General features: G+C 39.8%; 1 long non-coding RNA gene across 1 annotated transcript; it reads left to right on the top strand.

Moving 5' to 3' along the window:
- The first annotated feature begins 1,876 nt into the window (after positions 1-1,876).
- LOC148160720 (uncharacterized) lies at positions 1,877-23,253 on the top strand. Its single transcript, XR_015762384.1, has 2 exons — positions 1,877-1,998; positions 22,706-23,253. It is a non-coding gene; the product is annotated as an uncharacterized LOC148160720 (long non-coding RNA).
- Positions 23,254-23,804: the final 551 nt, after the last annotated feature.

The following is a 23,804-nucleotide window of genomic DNA, read 5'->3' as shown; positions in this document are numbered from 1 at the left end:
GCAAAAAACCACCAGAAACAAAAGCATTGATTGCCATTTGTAAAGTGTCAACGACGGCCAATCAGCTGCTACCCTTCAGATTCCCAAACAACAATTACAAATGAATCAGGATGATCTCAAAAGGCGGGGAGACGTGTGTTTGTGTTAGCCTCAAAGTTTCATGTTTCACATCAAAACAGCGACAGGTTAAAACCACAAATTAGACTTTTAAACTGTTTTTAAAGGCAGGAGTAACGTCAATGAAATGATAGCATCTTAGCTTCCACTTCATCTATAATTACTTGTTTGAGCAAGTCAACAAATGTGACTGATCAGACAGCATTTCCTTCGCTAACGTAGCTTCATAACCACTAATTACTTAGATTATATTATAAATTATCTGGTTGTCTTTGTCAACATTTTCCTATCAAGATGCTATCATGATGCCATGCTAACAGATTTAGACACAAAGCTTTTTAGCGTAGCAAACTTAGCACAATGTTCCCGCTATGGAATCGTTGGACTGAAAACTATAGCAACTGTGTGATAAAGAAAAACAAAAATCTGATCCTTTAAGAGCTAAATAAAGAGGTGGACTGGATTCCAGCTGGATACAAGATGATCAAGTTGAGCGTCATTGGTAAAGGCTTTGAATACTTGTAGAAATGTGACTCTTTCTTCTTATTATTTTTGATTAAATCACTCAAAAAGTTTTTTTTTGCCAGAGCTAAAAGTATGTAAAAAAAACAAAACAAACAAACTCCATTTTAGAATGTTTTTCTTCCGTTTTATTGTAAAATTAGCTTAGCATAAATAGTGCCTCTCACTGTCTGATTTTAGGTTTTCTTCTAAGAAATTTGTCCGTTTTATTTTTGCTATGTTAGCTTGAGGAGCAAAGCAGCCAATCAGAAAAGAAGTTAAAATTTCAATAAATTATTTTAACTCATATATTTTTTTTAAAAGTATTTAAAAACATTATTGATTTTATGATAAAAAAAAATCACAAAGTTGTTCTTTTTTTTTCTCATCCTCCCTCCAATTTTCTGATCCCTCTCTAGCGCCCTCTTGTGTCCCTCCCAGGGAACAAGCCCCCCACAATTTGATCTTTTTTTTATAAATGTGAAATTATTCATTATCTCTCCAAGAAAGAGACATGCATAAAACCAAAAGGAGTGGTTCAAAGACAAAACCCTGAGGGACTCCACATTAAATTCTGAGAAGATGCAGTTGATATGAAAACTGAACTTTCTGTCTGAATACTGAGACATAACCTTACTTCAAAAATAAAACAAGTTGCCAGGTAACTAAAATTTCCAGAATGGTACAGATAAATATTAAGTTGAATATCAGCTTGCCATATTAGGCTGCGTGAGCTGAAGGAGAAGCTCCTGGTGCTTTTCTACGCCACCTGTCATCCTTGAAGTTGTTTTTAGCAGCAGCCTGAGTCCAAATACTTCACTGATAAGGAAGAAAAGTGTCCAATCATCTGCCAGGAAGAGAGGTGTGTGAATATATAATCCCTTTTCTCCATTAAAAAAGCTCAATTAAAGCCATAGCGAAATAAAATGCACCACAGAGAAGCAGGCTTTGTGTTTCCGTACATAGAGTGTGGGAAGGTGCATGTGTGCTGAATCCCTTTATTTTGAGTGTGTGGGTGGAAGGGAGGGTGAATGCTCTACACACACCGAGCGCTTGGCCCCGAGGCCAAAAATGCTCTGCTTTAATTGTGTGTGATTTTGAGAAGGAATAAAAGGGAATTCTTCCCTTGAACCCTGAAGACAGAGGAGCAATAAAGACAAGCAGAAGACAAAGAGCAAACCAAGGCAGCTGATAAAATACTAATTACTATGTTTTGTATTCAGCAGAACTTGTGTATCTTATGCTTTTCTTCAGAGGTGTTGCAACGGCAGGGACGATTTGCAGCATGAAATTAGCTTCTGAAACACTTCGGAGTCAGCATTTCTGACAGCCACACTTCACAGATGGGATGTGTGGTCGGGATCTGCGGCTTTTCGGCGGGTAAGTTAAAATAAACTTTCACTGAATTCTTATGGATTCTTATGGATTTAGACTATTTTGTATTTCTATTCAGCCTATTTGTGGAATCTAGCTAAATTATTCATGAAAAATTAATTGAACTTATGTAAACCTTTCAGAAAAAGAATAAAACAGAGTTTAGGAAGACAAAACAGCAAGACGCAATGCTGCTCGACATGCTATTGGCTGGCCGTCTAGTGTCCTTTGCACTGATTGGCTGATACCGTAAGAGCAGAGAAATGAACTTATATCAGTATGTATAGTTTCCACTGTGTTTATTAATACATAAAGAGGCATATTTGGTGTTGAGAGTTTTAAAATAAGCAGTTTTAAGTGTTTGTAAAGGTGATCTTATATCATGGAAGATTTCAGCTAAAATCTTATTGTTAGATAGAAAACCTGAACTAAACATGGAGAAGCAGCATTTAGTTTTCTACACTCCTATAATGTGGAGCAAACTCCCAGAAAACTGAAAGACGCTGAAACACTGATTTGTTCAGAGTTGCCTCTGATCAGCAGTAACTGGACTGATTAAATGATTATTTGATAAAATAGCTGCTGGTTAACAAAACTGGTTATTGTGTTACGTTTTTATGACGTAAAAGCACTTTGAATCGTCTTACTACACCAATAAACTTGATCTAACAACAAAGACAACCTGTCTTGAAAATAGCACCTGTCTGACAGCATGAAGTAGGTGAAAGGACGTTTTAGAAAGATTCAAAATCTTACGATTTCAAGGTTTTAAGCTTTGACCGGGTCATTCTGGCTCGTTTGTAGAGGTTCAGAGCCTCGGCTCATATTTGTGTCCCTTCCAACTCGCCGACCTGCTTTCATGCTGCAGAGGAACGGGGAGTGAGGGAGAAAGCTGGCTCTACTCAGCCAACCATATCCAATTGTAGCAACATACAGTAGCGAAGTCTCAAACAGAAGCCACAGCTACCTATTATCTTCCACTCTCTCACACACCTTCTCTGTATCTCTGCTTTCCACTCTCCAGCTGCTTCGCCATTTATGTCTCCCTCCTTAAGCCTCTTAAGCTCTAAGCCGCTGAGGCCTTGATGGACCTCATGCAGCGACGTGCGAACACACAGATGTGTGCCTTCAGACAGATGTGTAATCTTTTTATAATTAGCATGGAGAGGCAGCTTGATCTTATCTAGCAGGTGGTTGAAGCTGTAGGTTTTGCTCATTTTCTCGGGGTCCTCGTATGTATTTATTGTAGCGACGCACACAGGCTGCGTTTTTAATCAATGTGAGCTGGGATTGTTTCCATTGAGGACAGATTCCACAGGATCCATTTCATTTAATCCCCACCTGAGAGTCCATGTTGAGGGGAAGATGAGACACCAGAACCAACGATGCAGGTGAAAAAAGCAACCAAGGTCCAAAGAAACACTTCAAAAGATGCAAACAAGAGACAATCGGACCTGCTGTGAGTCGGTTTTCGCATTTTGGGCTCAAAAACGGATGAGATTTTAGTCCGACTTTGTGATAAAAAAATTATCACGATTGGTGATAAACAACACAATAAGATTTCCTCATGAATTAACCCTTAAAGGCTCTGGACGTCTGACAGACAGTGAAGTCAGAGTCAAAGGACATTTGGGGGAAAACAGTTGAGTTTCAAGTGTTAAAGCAATCAGGTCAGAAACACGGAGGGTAAACACACAAGGCCTCTCTACCTGCAATCAGAGCTTCTCGATGCCAAACAAGATGAGCAACAGAGAGACGTGGAGGAGGGAAGGTATTCTTGGACGTCCCCTTTAAACAAACAGTCTGCAGTAAATCCTCGGTGTTTTCTCATAACCTCCGTCTCCTTTATCCTCCATCAAAAGAGGTGATTTCTATTCCAGATTATGAATAAACTGGGGCCTCACGCTGTGACAGAATAAATCACATTTTCCTGGATATTGGGCTCATATTTATGGAAACACAGGGAAAAATAGGGCCTGTACACATCGGTGAGAGATAATACCGTTATCCGCATTCCCTTTTCAAAAACAGAATCATGCTTCACAGGGTATCAGGCGGGAGCTTCGACTATCTGGGTTCTGAGTCCTGTGTCTAATCTATTAGTCTTATTTTTCTTATCTCTGTCGCCCTTTCTTTTCTGCTCCCATTTCTCTCCTTACGTCACCAATCTCTCTCAGGGGGAAACCGAAAATGTGTGATGATACAGAGAGACATAACCTTCTATTATTTTTGGTAAAAACTTTTCACTTTTAGGTCAGTTGGAAAATCATGTCTGTTTGCTTAATCCCAAAAAATAAAGCGATATTGAAGGTTTCTTCAAACAATCAGAGAAAATCCGTTGATGGCGACGTTATGGCTTGGTACTGGTTTGAAGTAAAAGTCAACATCTCAAACTCAACCGACTCGTTTAAAAGTTTGGTACTATTGTGTTAACGATAAAAGCAGTAAGAGTTACTTATTACTTATTTCCTTCTTCTGCTCATTAACTTCCTCTTCGTTTCATTTGCAGCAGAGCTTTTGCAAAATCAAATCTAAATGAGCACTGACTGAAAAATAAATCTAATCAACTGTAGATTTTGTTTTAATAGTGACAAAACAAAAGTCGCCTATAGATTGAGTTGGAAGTCGAAGAAAGTTTTAATTCAATCGGTTATTATTCGCCACCATATGAGCTTCAGAGGATTGACTGTAGGCATGTTTGATGTCTGAGTCAAATCAATAAGAGTCTGCAGACAATGAAGACCAGCTGAGGTGGGCGAGATGTTTACTTCTGACGATCTGTGAGAACTTGTGAATAACCAGGCATTCAAAAATAAGCCGGCGCTGCATATTGATCTGGTGGGAAGGTGGCAGACTGAGCTGATTACTCGAAGCAGACCAGCCCTGGCTTCCCGCTCCTCGGAGGGCTACTCAGTCGAGTCTGGAAAGAGATTCAGTAATAAAACGCCAGGCCTCGGAGGCAGCGTTTGATTTTCTGAGAGGAGAGTCGAGGTTAGACAGCGAGTCGCCGACGTAAAAGAATAGAAACGGAGCTCATATTTGCTAAATCACAATAACGAGAACGAGAAAATTGTTTTGCAATGTCTTCACAATCAGAAGTTTACATACGCAGTGACTGCTGTTTCTTTAAATGATGAGGAAAAGCCCAGATAAGGAAGTGATAGCTTTGGAAGCTTCTGATAGGCTAACTGGCAAGCATAGTAGAGTCATTGTGGAAAGAAAAAGGAGCAAAGTTTTGCCTAAAAACTCAGGAATTTTAATAGAATTTTTTTTATATCTACAATGGTCATAAAAATCCCTTTCAAGTTTTGGATCTACAATAAATAAAAGCTTAATTTTATTTGGGATTCTTTTGGCCTGCAGCTGTTTTTATTTTGAGGATTTGTGTGTGAACGGTTTATGATGCAACGTTTGGCCTTTCTAGTGACTATTTCAGGAACAGACATATTGTTTGCAGCACTTTGTGTTGATCCGCTGCATAAAACCCAAATGAAACCATCAGACTTTGTGGTTGTAACTTGACTCGGCGTCATTGTGGTGGCTCTGGGCTGGTCGCGTGTGAACTTCGGCGCAGCAGACGGAGCGGCGTCTTTATCAGCGGCCATTAGAGCGGCGGCGGGGTGTTTGTGTGCCGTCTGAATAGCATCGCGCTCGGTGATTAAAAGCTTTCATGGCGGCGGCTCAGAAGGGAGCAGAAGCAAAGCAAAGGCTGACCTTAGCAACCACTGTGGACACATTTCACTGTCACAGATCTTCAAGTAGAACACGCTCACGCTCTGCTGCAAAACGATTCTACATACTTTCTTTCTCCAAACCTCACTTGCAAACGAGTGGAGATAGTTGAATTTGCTCTCTTTTACCTGGATCAAAGGTTAAAAATAAATACCAGCCACGCCAATTTTCGTCTGGCACCAACATTAAATCCTCCTTTGTGTTTAAAAGTGGTTAAAAATTAAATATTCACACTGTTCAAAACAAGGACATACAATTTGTCTGTCTTGGGGCTAAAGATATGCTCAATTTAGCTTTCATCTCCAACCAGGAGCCGCTCGCCGTTTGGTGAAAGAAAGAGGCTATTATTTAGTCTCAGCATGCCAGTCAGGCTCACGTTGACAATATGTAATTCTGCCAGTCAGACCGCCCCGAATACGACCGACTGTACAACACAGATGAGTTCTGTAACACCCCAAAAATGGGAAGAAATTCAACTTATCCCGACATGTTTTCAATAAACTTTGATGGTCTGATGTTAGACGGAAAACGAAGGAGGAGCTTGGTTTTCCTTGAGTAGCAAGCAAACATCTTTTTACGTATTTTTCTTGTTTAGTTCATAGGTTTACTGGCTGGTTACTGTTTTTAACCAAATCCTGCACTTCCTGTTTCACCTGTAGCTGCAAACTGTCAGTCATATTCAATTAACTCCATGAATATTCAGCTCTTCTTCAAGAAATTTCTGTCTAATCCAGGGTTTTCCCCAGTGTTTCATAAGTCTGGCGGGCCACCAGGCTTAGCATTGCTTATTTATTTAAGTCTTTTTAAAATGTTTGCATTTTTTAAGACTTTATAGTTGGTGTTCAGGTATTAATCTTTCAATAACATGATTATCAAGTGATATTTTCAAATTTTTGGTCAAATTTAAACATTTTTGAACTCAAAAACATGACAAACCGCTGGATGAATGACAGCCGTAGCACCCAGCCACCGGGGGAAACCTTATAATTTAATTATTAATTCAGAATTTGATTTGATTAAGCAAAAAAATATCTTCAAACAAAAACACGTTTCCTAACTCTGGGTTTTAGTGACTTCTCTTAGCGTCTGTTCAGATGAGCTTATGTGTCAAAACATGTTGGTAGCGACCAAACTACAAAATATTCACCAAGTTGGATGTTTTACCCTTTTTATTGCTTTTACAAATTAATAATGTTCAGCAAAATTTGTATTTTTTTTGACAAATGAAAAAGGTGAAAACTAATTTCTACAAAATCAGAACAAAAATATGTAACATAAAATGTTCACCACTTTAAAGTGACTAAACTAATTCAACACATGTCCATCCAGTTGGTGCAAATCCAATTATTAATTTAAAAATATTTGTGTTTGTCATTATTTTGTAAAAAATCTCTTCTCAGTTTGACATTTAAAGGTTTTTTTTAATATCTTTTTTCTCTCAAAAAAGCCACTTTTTGTTGATCATGATTAATTTGTAAAAGCAAAGTGAATACAAGCTGTACATTTCTTCAACCTTCAAAATCTTAAGAAATTATGTTTAAATCACCTTTGTGATTTAAACATAAACATAGATCAACAGAATTTGCTAATTTTTCCATAGAAAATGTTTTTATTTAGACAAACTTCCCAGTTTTTGTCAAAAACTGGCAAAATTCAAATTTCTTTTTAGTATTTAGTTTTTGCAAAGCAGAAACTGAATCTTTACACTGATTTTCAGTGTTAATTTTTTTTTTTAATTAAGGACTATTGTCGACTTAACTTTGTTTCTGTTTCAAAACACTGAACAGAAATAGTGACGGTTGTGCAAAATTAGGATACAAAAGCTTCTAAAGTGTAGTTTTATTTGAGAGCAGGAAACCTTCAGGAACAATAAGCGGCTAAATGTGGAGAAGCTGAAGACGGCAGAACAACCTTCAGCGAAAAAATTAAAGACAAATCTCAAGCTTTTAAAGAAAAATCCTTTCAACAAATGAACTTCAAACTGAAAATAAAAAGTAGATTTCCATAAATAAAATAAAAAAAGAGCACCTCGAGCGACTCCGCGTGGAGTAGATCAATCATGCTTTGGGACTTGCTGCAGCTGCTGGCATACTGAACATGTCAGGGCTACAGAGACAAATGAGTTCAATTTAACACCAGCAAATACTGGAAGCAAACTTCGCTCTGCACAGAGAACAGGGGAACCGTCACACCGCCAGGAGAAGACGAGCAGCATCAAACTTTCACAACCGCATCGACTCACTGCCATTTCTGCTGAACGGGTTAACGTTACGCTCCAACTTGATTTCAAAAAGGAAACTTTAGGAGACACAAATACGGACTTTAAAGTAGAAACTTACATCAGTCGTATGTTCTCTTGTCTTTCCCAAACAGGAAGAAGTCATGACTTACATGTTTCACTTATTTTACATCTTTAATAGACGTGCAAATAAATCAGAGCAAATCATTTCCTCTCAGAGTTTAAATGTCAAGGTTGGTTCTGTAAAACAGGTCCAGCTTTAACAGTCGGTTTTCTGCAGTCTGAATAAAAGATGCGTTTGTATTTGTTTCCTTCCTTGGCGGAGGGGCGACGGTTGCCGTGGGGGCTTGGAGTGGCACGGCGGTGGATTGATTCTCCTCCTGCCACTTCCTGCCGCTGGCAGTGACACGGCCATTATCTCCGCCTATGGATTAATTCAGTCACAAAGGAGAGGTCAGCGGCTCCAGCCGGGCCGTAGAGAATAGACTCCGGGGATTATGGGAAGGGGATTCAGAACGGTCCTTATTTTTGGATTTGCTACAATGAAATTCAAAGGTTCGAGGTCGACTGGCTCCCTAATTGGAGGCCACATCTCAGGACAATAGCAGCCCAGATTATTAAGACCACGGCTAAGTGATCTGCATTGTAAACTGGATGGGATAAAGCTCTCCCTGTAGTTTAGGAATGAACTGTATTGGATTTTAAATCCCACTTATGCTGAACTGGAAATCAATCCGCAGCAAAACCAGAGTCTGAATAAAAGACGTTTAAGTTTTGTACAACTTGAGTAGCTTTTCAGTTCGGGAGAAAGGATTAAAGTGGCGAAGTGACGGGTCAAGATGAGGGTCCGTACAGTAAAACTCAAGAACTTTTCCAGCATTTTCAAGGGAAGTTTTCAAACTTTTCCAGCATCACACTAAAGTGGAGTTCATACAAAAAAAGACAACTTCATTTCACTATTATATGATATTTGTTATGGTGATATTTTACATTTAACAGCAGGGAAAAGGTAAAATAAAATAGATATAACATTTTGAAATGTTTCTCTAAAAACGCCAATTTAACAATTTCAACAACATTTTTTTAATGTATAAATTTAAGGCGATCAATAACTCAGGGAGCCATTAGGAATAATAAACATTCATTACACTGAAAAACAATCCAAACACTGAAACAATCAGATGAAATGCTAAAACAGAATATACAACCAAAGATAATCTCAAAAAATGTTTAATCCAGCAAATAAAAATAATTCTGGTAATTCTGACTAACTTAAAACAAGAAAAGTTTGGTTTGATTCAACTTCAGAGTGAGACATTTTATACACTGTGAAACATTTGAGCTGGATTTAGTTTAATATATTTGACTTTCTAAGTGAGTTTGTGAAAGATAAACTTCCATTAGTTAGTTGTGTTAACGTTTTATTCATTTTATCAAACCTCCAAGAGTTGCATAAACTAGTTTTAGGTTCGCACTTTAAAAAACTGAAAGAAGACAAAGACAGGAGTGGGAACCATTTCCCAGAATGCTTAGCGGCACATTTTTGTATCCTGAGATTGAAGTGCGTTACATTGATCTGAATTGTGTTTATTTTAATTAAATTTTGTGATGTTTAATAAAATTCACTATCAGATCAGAAATGTTGTCCATGCAATTTGAAACAAGAATTTAAATGATTCTGAAGTGAAATAGGTTTTTATTTTAACTTGATATCGTGAGTGAAAATATCTCTTTTAGTTAAACCACCTTCAAATGTTTTACAGTGTACCGAAATCAAGCACTTTTCAAACTTTAATAAACACCCAAATGAAATTCAAAGATTTTCAAGGATCGTTGCAGAAACTACAGTACAGATCCTGCATGATCTGCCGGTGTTTAACATAATTTGATGTTCCCAATGAGGAAAAAGACCAATAATGAGGATAAGAGATAAAAAGAAGTCGTAGCCTCGGCTAATGTCATCCCCCTCTGATCTTAAGATCGGGGATTCAAAGGCTCCCCCTGTTTCATTCACTTCCCAGCTTGTTCAATTCCTCCCACCCCGGCACACTTTTATACTTCTATTTCCCTTTGCTGCTATCACCTTTAATTTTACTCAAGAGAGCCTTTCATCTTTTTTCTTTTCTTGCTTCATTGTGCAATGAATCGCCCGCTCACCTTTTCTGTCAGACTCCTTCCAGATATCGCGTCTCTTTGTTCCTAAACTCAGCGACGGCTTCAGCGGACGTGACAGACGCTGCCACCAACTGTCGCCATGGCACCGGCCAACGAGGAATTTGGACCGGCCCGTCGGAACGGCCATCGTGGAGTTACATTATGCCAGAGTAAATATTACTCAGCCCAGCTCCTGCCAGGACTGATTCAACACCAGTAACATGCAGAGGCAGCACTAATGGTTACATTGGGTTATCAGAAAAGATAGAGTAAGGAAATTCACATCTTCTATATAGTTTTGTAAAAGCTCAAAAGTTTTGTTTTTCTTGTATTTAGTTTTTAATTTGACCCAAATGAAGGAAGAAGGCAGAAAATATTCAGGGTTTCTCCCAGTGTATTATAAGCCTGGCGGGTCACCAGGCTTAACACTGTTTCTTTAATAGAGGGGATTTTTTTTAAATACACCAGTAACAGTGTTACAAGTCAAAGAGTCTCTTTAGTGAAACGGCTGGAAGCACAATGGCAACATAGTATAATAAGTCTGAAATTTATATTTTAAATTCACCAAAGCTTGGTAACCGCTGCCCGTCTTCACCGATCTACACGTTAACAACTTCAGCGAATAATCTGACAAGTCATGGATAAAGGATCCAGAAATGTTGGACACTTTAATCAGCATGAAACAACTGAGGCACAAAACATTATATTTCTTTTAATTGTATGTTTGGTTTTTGTAAAACGTACAATATGTGTTTTCCAATAACGTAATTATGCAGCCATATTTTAAAATTTCCTGTCAACTTTAAACGTTTTTTAACTCAAAAACATGACAGTCCCAGAGTATCCTCTCCATCAGTTGTTAGCTAGCTCTGCTAATCCAGCTCATTTACCTTTGCTGCTCCTGTCTAAATCTCTGGAAGTGTAGAGTCTCTTGCTGCTGCTTGGTCCTGCTCTGCAGCCGTAACGCCTCTGGGACTCAACAGTTCAGGTGCTGTTTGAGCTTTAGAGAAGCTACTCAGCTGCTCGCAGTTGTAAAAGCAACACCTTGTTGCCACGGTTACGCATTACAGCAACTATCCATCTAGAAAAATAAAGCAGAACTAATGCAGCAGAGATATTCAACTTTTACTAGATTCCCTCAGATGACGGACACTTTAAAGGTTATTTCAGGTGTCCGAAAACGTGGACTGGATCAGTAACTGGATCTTAAAACAGGAGACTGACACTAATGGGCATGTTAGCGGTTCTGCTGCAGTTCATCTGTCAACTCAAATGACTGGTTTGATGAGTTGATAGCTGCTTTTATAGCTGCAGTCCAAACAGAAATGCTAGATCAATTACAGCGTCTACAGTAATAACGTCTATCTCTCTGGTATTTCACGGCGTACTCCACCCACTAGGACCTGGTGTGGAGGGTTACAGTATGAATGAATGAATCCTGACGTTATCACAGCGGTTCATCATGTTCTCTCCCAGATCACTCTTTTGGAAATATAACTGTGTTCAAAGCTGCCAAGGCTGCAGCATTAAGCAGAGAAGCAAACAGCTACATTACCTCCAACATTTATTGGGAGCTGATGAAGGCTTCCATTAAGTTAATGGATTATTTACAACAGCAACAAAATGCTCATATGAGTGTAGCAGTATTGAAGAGGATCATAAATCCTTTCAAAAGAAGCTTGTAGTTTGATGAAGGGAACCCTCTAAACCCTTGCAGTGCGTTTTTAAAAGCCCCTCCATTGATCCCCTTTATTCATGCGATGGATGTTTTTCTAGGCATGTTAGCATTTTGTCTGCAGTGATTCACTTTGCTCACCAGTAAACACTGACATCATCGTTTGCTTGATACTGCAGTTTAAATTGCAGAACATATTAAAAGGATTATTTGGATTTTTTAAACGTGGGCTTCTCGGGGGTAGTTATTAGCAGTCAGCGTCTTTTCTGCGCGTGTGAGAAAGTTATATTGCAGAATAGATTCCAGTTTAGTAGAACAACTTAAATAATAAATATATTTCATCCTGTAACAAGTCAACAAAATGAAGAAAAAGAATGGAGGTTATAGGTCAACATTGGTGTGTCTTTTTTTTATGCTACCTGTGTTACTTTAGCTAGGGCACTTTCTATTGAGCCACTCAGGAATGGAATAGCTGCTTTGCTCTGGATCATTGTCCTGCTAGTAGGCGTGGGAATTTACCGTATAACTTCAGGGTTTTATTATAAGCCTGGCGGGCCACCAGACTGTACTTTTGCCCCACCAGGCTTAACATTGCTTATTTATTTCATGTTTTGTTTTTAATGTTTGCATTTTTTAAGACTTTATGGTTGGTGTTCAGATATTAATGTTCCAATAAGACATAATTATCAAGTGTTATTTTTCAAATTTCCTGTCAACTTTAAACATTTTTAACCCCAAAACACGATGGGCTGCTGGATAGATGAGCTTAGCGCCCAAACACTGGGCTTAGCAAGTTTTCTAGGGGAAATCTTGAATTTATAATTTTTCAGAATAGGTACCTGCCATAGCAATGCATAGGCAGGCACCTATTGTTCTACACCTCAAAATAACTGCCTCTTCCCACTACCGTTAATGCGGCTCGTACCGCTGCGTGCCCCCTTCACTTTATACATATATCAAAACACGCGGCTCGATCCCGTGAAGGGAGCTATTGCTTTTGTTGGCATTTTGAGTAACGGTGGCGACATAATTAACACAAAACAAGCCAAATTCAACTCAAAACAAAAGTCTGACACAAAACAGGGTCAGTTAGACTCAAAATAGACGTAGACTTTTGTCTGCCCCTCTGAGCTGCTCTTTAGAACTACAGACATGGTGGAACACTCTGCTAATGCTTTTCCTTTTGTGTTTTATTTACGTTGTCATAGCAACTGAACTAACAGGTGCTGGGAGGAAAAAGAGCGACGGCGGTTCTAGTTAGCTGAAGTATAAACCTACTGTACAGGAGCTGAATTTCGATCTGTTTATATGTACAGATTGCTTAATACACCTTTGAAATAAAATGGTTGTGGAAGTTGTTGGAAAGTAATATTGACATGTTTAGATTGTTTTTTCGTTACATGAGTCGAATCTGTTTAGCTATATTGTGTCTTTCTGTGAAAATGTTCGTGTACAGAAAAACCCCCAAATATATTGTATATTTTTTATGCAGTAGCAGATGGGGGTTGTTCTGAGACTTAAGTGTGTGACATAAGCTGTACCTTTGTATTAAAGGATCTAAAACTGTTTATTACAGGAATAAGTATATTGTCTAGAATGACAAAGAAAATAACGTGGACACAATGATTATTTTGAAGAAAGATCAGGTATGGTGCTGTTTGGAAATGTTAACTATTTAACCAGAACAGATTCCAGGAGGATTAGTGAAGCACAGATTTGTTTCTGCCTCATCACTCCTACCTGTTCTAGACCTTTTACAGGAAAATCAGCATCTGTTACACCGACACCAGCCCTGATGTGTGTAACACATGCTACAATCTTTAATATGTTTTCTGGAGATCTTGGCATCAGAGCCGCTGCTATAAACTCATTGCATATCTGAATAGTGCTGTTTATGTTATATTATCTAGTGGCGGAAAAAGCCACAAAAAAACTATTATGCTATGTACTTAAGATGGAATATATGCACATATATTCATGACATGCTTTGATTAAAGTAATTTATTCTCGGTGTAATTCCAGTACCGAAAAATTAACTTTACACCAGGTGAGTCTCTCACCTGAGAATGTGAATCTACTGGGCTGATTCTGTGCCTTCAAATAATTTTAATGCTCCTGTAGAAGATTCATAACTTAAAAGTTACAAAACAGTCTGTGTGCTACACTCAAGACATCAGTGATGACATCAAAGAGTGATGTCATCACTGATGATGTCATTGTTACCATAGGAACTAAACATTCTAATGGTGCATTCACACCAAACACGTTTTGAGCGTCAGGCGAGTCTGCTTTATATTCAAAGTCTATGTGACGTATTTGATGCGCTGGACATGTCAAACGCTCCAAACGGTTCAAATGACGCCGCGCTAGACGCTCGAAGAGCGCCGCAACGGCCCTCGACGCGCCTCCACATAGAGTTTGAATGTAAACCAGAAGCGCCTGACGGTGTGAATGCACCACTATAGGTCCAGTGTCATATTAGGGCCACCATATTAGGACCAAAGACTTGTCGTAATATGGTGGATTCATTGCTTTGGGTCAGGGGTAATGTTTAGAGGTAAGATGTGAATTAAGGTTTAGTTAATGTTAGGAATAGACTAATATTGGTTTGGGTTAGGGAAAATCGCAGCTACTAAAATGAAGGGAAATCAATGCAAAGTTCTAATATGGATCAAAATAGTTTTGACAAGCCTGCATAGAACTTTGTTTTCTAAATCATTCTATAAATGATTATATAATGTTAGGTTGTTTTTCTGCAAATTGCATAGCTGCCGTACGCTAGTAGTCTAATGTGTTGAATGTACTGAGACACATTCAACACATTAGAAACCAATAAGAACCAAAAGTTTGTCTTTTGATTCTGATTGGTTGTTTCTGGACAGTAGCAGAGCCAAATGAATTTTCACAAATTCTCTGTTTCGTATTCTATTGTCAACTGTTTAACAAATATTCATCCATCATCAAACATACCTATGTATGTTAGATGATGGATGAATAAGGAACTTGTTAAACAGTTAAAATGATGATGATGAATATTTGTTAAACAGTTTGAGGCTTTGCCAAATTTGTGCAAAGCCTCTAATTTTCATAATGCAAAGTGTTGGCAAAACCTGGGCTGGGATAGTGACGTAGGTTAGTGCCACCTGGGTGTGGGTCGGTGTAAAGGCCGAGCCGGGCTTAGCTTGGCCTTCATGCCAACACCAACATGAAGACCCTCCATGCAACCAGTGGAGGTTGATCGCATGGATGTCTGTCTTTCCTCGGACCTCCATGTTTGTGTGGAGGTTTGGCTTTGCGTGGACTCCTCTGTTTGCAACCTGAGTGTGGGTCGGCGTAAAGGCTGAGCCAGGCTATGCATGGAGACCCCTAGTTGATTCAAGATCTGTCTTTCTTCAGACCTCCCTGATTGATTAGAGGTCTGACTTTCTTCGGACCTCCCTGATTGATTAGAGGTCTGACTTTCTTCGGACCTCCCTGATTGATTAGAGGTCTGACTTTCTTCGGACCTCCCTGATTGATTAGAGGTCTGACTTTCTTCGGACCTCCCTGGTTCATTGGAGGTCTGACTTTCTTCGGACCTCCCTGGTTCATTGGAGGTCCGTCTTTCCTCGGACCTCCCTGGTTGATTGGAGGTCCGTCTTTCCTCGGACCTCCCTGGTTGATTGGAGGTCCATCTTTCTTCAGACCTCCCTGGTTGATTGGAGGTCTGTCTATCCTTGGTCTCCTCTGTTTGTAGGGAGCCTTCTCTTTGCAGGGGGACCTCTGGTCGGGTGGAGACTCTAGGATGGTTGTTTTCTAGAGCAAGTTTCAACTCCACCTTCAGGTCTGCAACCTAACCCTGCAGAGCTTTCACCATTTCCTCCTGAGCCTTAAATTAGCACATTGATTTTAGATGTGTCCTTTGCTACAAATTACAAAGGAATGACATGTTTTTGCATTTTAGGCAAGTACATGTTTATTTTCTTAATTATAAAGGAATTTGCATCTTTCAATGTAAACCAAAAATATTCAGAATGAACCACCTTTTTTATTTGATTAATCATCAGAATAATTGATAGCTAGTTCTAGTTTTCTTTAATATAAGTATTAGTGGAAAACCTGCAGACTGGTTGATGGACAGCAGATTAAAGGATGGACAGTCAGATGCCTTCAGGCGTGTTTTAGCTGTCATCCACCATAAGTAGGACACAGCTTAATAGGCTAATTAATAGGCTGACAGAGTACTGTATGTGGCGATACGGTACATGCATACTGAAGGATTGCTCCAAACACGGCAGTAAGCACATTAAAGGAGGATCTGTCACTGAGCTCCTGGGCGAGAACAGCAGCTCTCTGGCCCTGCGCCGCTGACGGATGATAGCTGCGAGTTTATATGCGTCCACCGGCTCGGCTCTGCATGGCTTTCAATTAGAACTGTCAGGACATGCACTCAACGAGATAAAGGTGGGCAAACACATCAGCATGCATGGAGGAAAGCATCCCTATAAACTATTACCTCTGACTCCAACTGTACGTCATGCATTCACATAATACTGCATTGCATAAATAAATGCTGAAAACATGTATATCTGTCTGTATGGGAGATTCTGCCCTTGTCAGAGGCAGAACTGTAGCTCACTGCGAGGATCCCAACTTAGATAAATGTCACTGCTGCAGCTCCAAAGACAACATATCCCCCAGCTTTAGAATTAGCATATTCATTATTTAACTGGGGAGCAGCTGGCTAATTGGCAAATGAAATGCTTTCAAATAATGTTCACATGAGAAGAGGAATTTGATTAAACTGAACCTGGGGAAAATACCAACAAAGTACGGGGGCGGAGGAACGGAGTTTGGAAAAGGCTGGGAAAGTTTGGAATGACGAGGTTTGGAAAACCATCCGTCCATTCGTCCTACCCTTTGTTCATCCATCCAGATGTTTATTCTACCATCCATCCATTTATCCATTGATCTGTCCATCCAACCCCTAAAGGTCTATCCTACTCTCTCAATCTATTCATCTGATTTCTCCATCATCCATTCATCTATCCTAATTCTACACTATGTGCATCCATCCACATCCACCTGTCTGTTTGTTCATTCACTCATTTTTCTCTCCTTCACTCCTTCTCTTCATCCATCCTATACTTTATTGAGCTATACTACCATTTGTCTGTCCCTCCACCCCTCTTTCTCTCCTTCCAGCAATCCATCTGACCTTCCATTCATCCATTTTCTATCTATCCATACGTCCTTCTGTCCGTTTATCCATCCATCTGATTATCTTCCATACACCCTGCCCTGTCTTGTTCATTCACCTTTTCATCTTTTCTCTATTTCCATCCATCCAACACTTCCTACCACTCCTTCCTTTTTCTTTAACTCCCACAATCCTGTTTATCTATCTATCCATTCCTCCATATCCACCCATGTGGCTATTTGCTCATCCATGCATTGTTTTGTCCAACCAACCAACCATTTATCCTTTCATCCCATCCAATTGTTCATCCTCTGCCATCAATACACAGTAAAACCGAGTATAAGGCCTAAAAATTGTATAAGGCCTAAAAATTCACATAAAACATCTGGAAAGCGACTAACTTTCTTCCCCAGACATCTATAATCAAACGCTGAATCACGCTGGTTCTGGGTTATGAGCAGAGCGCCAGATCACGCCATCGCTTCCTTACTGCAGACGTACAGATTTTTCTGTGCCTTGGCGCAAATAAAGCGGATCAAAGTGAACTAAAAAAGAAAGCATCAAAACAAACCCATAATATCTCTGTTGTTAACCGTATGCTGTTGAAAATGAGAAGTATATCACTGCTGCGTTCTGGCACAAACAGTCTCATTTTTATGCACTGCCAAAGCCAACTAGGAGATGTCAGCTTTCTAAATCAGAGAGGAGGGATGGGTGTGAGGGGGGGCTGGATATATGCTCATAAAAATGCCCCCACAGTTCTCGTCTCTGCTCGTTTGAGTTAATGACACACACTCTCAGGCCATATATCAGCGTCTGTTTGATCCTGGTTGAGGATATTAAACTTTGATGGTTTCCCACACTCACTAGTTCCCGGCGTTTCTTTGCAGCGGACGGCGTGGGGTTCATTCAATATGCGCGCCTGGCTGAGAGTCAACAGGAAATGACTCATAAATGGATCCAAAAGCCAATTCGGCAGTTTTTCACTAGTTGTGATCCTCAACAAAGGGTGATGGGTGTCGGCAGGACATCGTCAAAAGGAGAGGCTGTTGAAATGCCTGGATCAATGCATAGCTGGGTTTCATCAGCTGAGGCCGGTAGTTCATCACTAAACACCAGCTGGCAGCCGCCTAAGAGCTTCCCAGTAGAGCGCATGTACCCTAGCTGTGGTGCCGGGGATATAATCAGCGCTAGTCATGCTGAAATGACTGCATGGCTCTTTCTGAGTCACAACAAGAAGGAGAAGAACTAGTATGAAGCTGTGACAGGTGACAACCCGTCAAGAAAAAGAGGAAAAAGCATATTGATTCAAGCTGTGCGAGTCCAAAGGTAACTTTAACTGTTCCTGCAAAACTTTATGATATTCTGAAGCTAATAATTTTCCCCACTTGTTCAGGATAATCAACTGAACAATAATGCATGTCTAGAAAGTTTCCCAGTGGGGAAAAAAAAAAAAAACTTTTATATTTCATACTTTTAGTGTGAAATATGCGCACACAGCATTCTGGGAGTCACTTTCCCCCAGGTGTAGCGCAGACATACTGGATTCACCCCAGCTTAGGCCACAAGACGGAAGGCACCTAGCAACAGGAGAGCTGTCTCAGACTACGAGATCTACAAGGAACTACAATAGAGTAGAGATTTAGTGAAATTAGAAGGGGCGTCCTTCCAATATGTTCAAAAATGTCCTGTCATCAAATGAGATCAAGATTCTTTTGTTTCTTTTCAATCTTCAGGACTCAGCATCTCCTTGAATGTTCGTCTGATCATCCATCTATCCCTTGTCTTCTCCAAGATCGGTTGGCAGGAGCAACAAGTTTAGGATGGAGACACAGAAATCCCTTTGGGGGATACCAAGGTGTTGTGAGGTAGTATTAGGCCTACTTCCTACTACTGCCAGATGCAATGATGAAAAACGTCTTAGTAGTTCAAGAGTTACCTCTCCATGCACCTTGAGGTTCGGTAAGGTTGTGCCAGAAACCTTTGGTGGTTCCCAGGCCAGGAGGAATCTACAGTTTCTCAATGGGTTTTAGGTCCTACCTCCCTCCAGACAGAGCTCCTCTCCCCGTCTCTAAAGCTGAATCCAGCTACTCGACTAAATTCAAAGGTTGCACCATATAAAGCATGGAAAATTAATTTTCAAAGACAATGTGCACAGAACAGAAAACAATGTTTGCTTTTTGACGGCATAGATAGCTAACAATACCACAAAACTGCACTGAAATCTCCTTTTTTTTGGAACATTTTGTCAGCAAACCACTGGAATAATGTCATCCATTAGACTGGAGTGAAAACTGAGTGGATTCCTGTGGTTCAGCTCACTCAAACAGACCCCATTTGAAAAGTTTCAGTGAAGCATGTCGGTCCCTAAAACATCCAATCCAGAGTTAGAGAATCCCAGCCACCTAATTTCAGTTTAATTATATGCATTACTCATAATAACTTGGCCTAGTGTTTCGCTTTTGCTATTTGTTTTCCAATTTCCCACTTTCTCTTTGTTTTTATATGCTTACTGATGGGTGAACATTCTCTATGTCTGACTGTGATGAGCCTTGTGTTGCCCACTGAATGTATATTTTCCACACTATCTTTGGCAAAAAGGACCAGTGGTAACATTCAGAGATGGAGTCCCTGCTGAGAAAAAAAAAAAAAAAAACCTTAGTCTCTTTAGTGGCTTGAGTTGCTTTTATCCCTGTACTGTTGGTACTGATAATGGTGTTTGTAGCTGGACCACATGGGTGCGTAGGATGGTGGGGCTGGAAATAGGGGGTAAAAAACAAGCCTCCACAGCTGCACCAGTGGCTTGGCAACAACGAGCATCCTGGGCGGCTCTGACGCAGTGCAACAATTGTTTGAGGATAAAAAAGCAGCAATGAGTCAAAAGAACGCATCTTGGCTTTCTTTCTTATTAGCATTGGAAATGAGCTGCAACATCAGGGCTCACTAGGGAAGCTGTGATGTAGAGGTTTTGTTGATAACATACAGATGGAATCACACACACAAACTGTTGCAAATCGTTTCTTTTTCTTCCTGTCTGACCATCAATCAAACTCAACTTTTTCTGTTTTGGGTCAGTCTGGGTGACCGAAATTCTTTCCAATGATGAGACACAACCTCAAATTTCCTTACATTTAATTTTTTTCTTTTTAAACACTATGGCGTGGGACAAAACATTTTGTTCTCTCAGTAGTTTGATAGATCACATCGTCCATCTGGTCGACTTCCTGGCTGATGACTTTAGACATTGCTTTAATCTTTACACATAATCTTTCCTCAGGATGTCATTTATTTAATGAAATGCAGCAAAACAGCCCTAAAAAGTGATGCTACACAGTTGGGATTGTCTCCCCGTTTTCCAAAACTTTTTGGTTTCATCCAACCACGGGACAAATCTCAAGAAATTAAGGTTTTGTTGTTGTTTCTGTCGTCATGGCTTCTTCCTCCGATTGGCCTTCCAGTCCATGTTTCACTGGAGTTACTGACACTCTTAGCAGCTTTCCAAGTTTCTTTTCTTTTGTTCTGTTTCCACATTTCGTATTTCAATCTGTTCATCTTCGGGCATCTAAAAATTGTACCGGAGGATAAACCAAACCTGTGGAAGTCCATATTTCTCTTCCTGATACTTTCTATTCTCGGTGTGCTGCCTGTTTTTTTACACAGTGTATGTAAATAACTGGATTCAGGCATATACAGCAGTACGCATCTCTGAACGCCACAAACTTTGTGTCAAAAGTCCTCTGGCATCTTCATGATGTTTACACCAATAAGAGATAAAATGACTTCCTTTGGAGTAAAAAGAGAATGAGGTTTCAGTTTCCCACTCGTCCCTCGTTTCACCTCTCGGTGTTAATTAGCTGCTGTTTCTCCATCGCTATCAATGGCGCAGCCTGTTTAATTATTCATACTGAGCCAATTCTTTCTCCCATTGTTGTCTGGATCATTCCTGCCTAGTTGTCTTGCTTTAAAAAGGAAAAAGAAAACATGTATTGTAAGAAGATGCCTGATTGGCTGAACTTGGTTGTTAGTTTGAGCACCACTTGTGCTCTAAAGGAGGACCAACCAGAGACCCTTGTCTTTTAGCATGATAATGAGTCGTAGGAACATATTTCATCTCTGCAAATACTTTGATATGTTTGTTTTGGTGCTAAAGGAGGGCTGCGGTTATGAATGATGATGTGGCACGCATGCAGGCGATGAATAAATAACAGAGTATCACAGGGGAGGCCTAGATTCTCATCCCTTTGATACGCTCTACCTCCGATCACGATCATCCGTCTCCAAAACATCCCAATCCCTCCCGACGTTCCTCTTCTTCTCCTTTCCATCTTATCCTTCTCTGCCACCCCCAACACCTCTTTTAGGTTTCCTTTGTTTCCATAGTAACTGGGTCTTGTCCCATGTATTCTTCTCTCGTGGCAGCAGCTTCCTTCCCTGCTGCTGGAAGAGTATCATTCTTTCCAAACAAGCAACAGCCTGCAGCTTATAAAATCTCACAGATGCCAGTCTCATGTTAACCTTTATATGTTGCATACAAGCGCATATTAACTGAAAGTGCAATTTTGGTGTAACAGGACATGATATGCAAGGGTTTCTTCTGGATTCTGAAAGCGAAAACCACCACTTACCTCCAATCCGTGAGGGAAATTAAATACTCTACATGATATTCATTAGGCAGAAGCTTGAAATCAATGTAGAAAACCACGAGGGAGAAGATGTTGCTGTTAAGGTTGAAATGAAAACAAGTAGCCGAGCTCAGAAATAAAGATCTGACTTTAAAATATTAGGGCTTTACATTCATCCCTTAATTCTGTTTGATGTTTATTTCATACAGTGCAGGAGTTGCAAGCATGTGGAAGCTGTGATTAATTAACAAATTCTTACTTACAATGATGGCCCGCTGCCCTTTATCCAGAAAGGGCAGCGCTGCCAAGGAAAGTTAATGGATGGGATGGAGGACGTGCTTCCAGGCAGCGAAAATTGATCCAAGAATCTAGTTTGCGTGTTTGAAACGAGGTACAGATCGGCGCTCTGATGGGAAATTTTGTATGTGGTTAAAATAATCAATGACTTAAATGAGGCCACAGTGACCACGTGATCAGCACAACACAAAACCGCCGACATTCAGAGCTCAGCGCGCGAAGCTCACCAGAAAGACCGAACCACGCTCTAAAAATGTTAGCAGTCGTGTTCACAGGAAATGAAATCCAAATCAGAGGTAAAATACAGAAAACCAGATGAATGTTTAACACCTAATCTAGAACTCTAAGGTTCACACAACAGGTTTTCATGCTCAATTTAATCTTTTGCGGGTTTCCCTCAGTGTATCATAAGCCTGGCGGGCCACCAGGCTTTACTTGTGTCCCACCAGGCTTAGCATTGTTAATTTATCTTAAGTTTATCAAAATTATTGCCTTTTTAAAAGACTTTATAGTTGGTGTTTAGGCATTAATCTTCCAGTCTTCAAAAAATGCATAACTATAAAATTATATTTTCAAATTTCCTGTCAGCTTTAAACATTTGGAGCACCTTGAGCACCGGGCTTAGCAGGTTTCCTGGGGGAAACCCTGAACCAGATCACAATCAGACTTCTGTGACACAGCATTGTCACGTCTGCATGAATTTAGAAGTCTTGTCACAAAATGATAATGCGAGAGAATCTCATAAAAAGAAAACGCAGCGGATAGCAAAGGTATTTTATGGAGCTTTGACTGCAACTTCTGCTCTGCTTCCACAGAACCAGAACCAAACATGGAGAAGCAGAACCACAAATCTGGAGCAAACTTCAAAAAAACTGCAAAACAGCTGAAACACTGAGTGCCTTTAAATCTAGACTAAAAACCCACCTTGTTGCTTTTGGAAGATAATAAATGAAACATTAATCAACAATCTGATGTGTAACGACTGTAAAATGTATTGTTTCAATTGTTTTAATGATGTAAAATTAGGATAAAATGACCAAACAATCAGATAATTACCTAATTTAGTGCCACATGTGGAAGAGTTTGGTCGTTCAGATTTGCCTGCTGTCTGATTGCAGCTTTAGGTGCTCCCCCTCCAAAGCAAGATCTGAATATTCAACTACTATGAACCTGGGCCTTGCTGAAGGACCGAACCTCATTTTAAACACAATTAAGTTTTTGCAGCAGCTCCTCATCGCCTGTATTCTGAAACCAGACAGTTACTTCTTGAAATTGCATCAATTTCAAAGATCTACAAGTTACATCACATCAGAGCTTCTTCTCCTTCCTTTTTCCTTTAATTAAAAACATTTCCAAAATCAAAGATATGGTCTCCTGAGAAGATCTTCCGAACATTATTCATGCTTTTGTGCTTTTGTGTTTGGCCCGTTGTAAGGCTCTTTTTACCCGTCTGGACAGATCACCACTCTCACATCTGCAAGCTATTCAGACTTCATACCAAGTCTAGTCAGTACACTCACCAAGGTCTTATCTCTGCACTGGCTCCAGCACGTTTTTAAGTTCTGATTGGTCAGGATTTTAATTATTTGAGTCAACTTTGCTACTGTGAAGAAAGGTTTGCAGAGCAGAAAGAGGAAAAGCTGCAGTTAGAATCACAACTCTCATCTTCCCCAACAAAAGAAAACAATGTGTGATTGCACCCTGCAATGGGTGATATTATGTTTGGGTTTTATGAATATTTGATTTTGTGTGACTAAAACTTCTTCTTCTTTCTTTTTTTTTTTTTCTTCTGAGCAGATTAGCCAAACAAAGCCTTTCAGAGAGCATATGAAGTACAATTCAGATCACTGGGTAAACATTCCCAGACCGATTGTTGTGGATTATTTGCTTAGCTGACACTTGTCAAAATAGAAC

This window comes from Poecilia mexicana, unplaced genomic scaffold (assembly GCF_051168715.1).
Source record: "Poecilia mexicana isolate PSO_F unplaced genomic scaffold, ASM5116871v1 scaffold_2, whole genome shotgun sequence".
NCBI classification, from domain to species: domain Eukaryota; kingdom Metazoa; phylum Chordata; class Actinopteri; order Cyprinodontiformes; family Poeciliidae; genus Poecilia; species Poecilia mexicana.
Note: the sequence above shows the minus strand (reverse complement) of the source record. Positions and strands in the feature narration are given on the sequence as shown.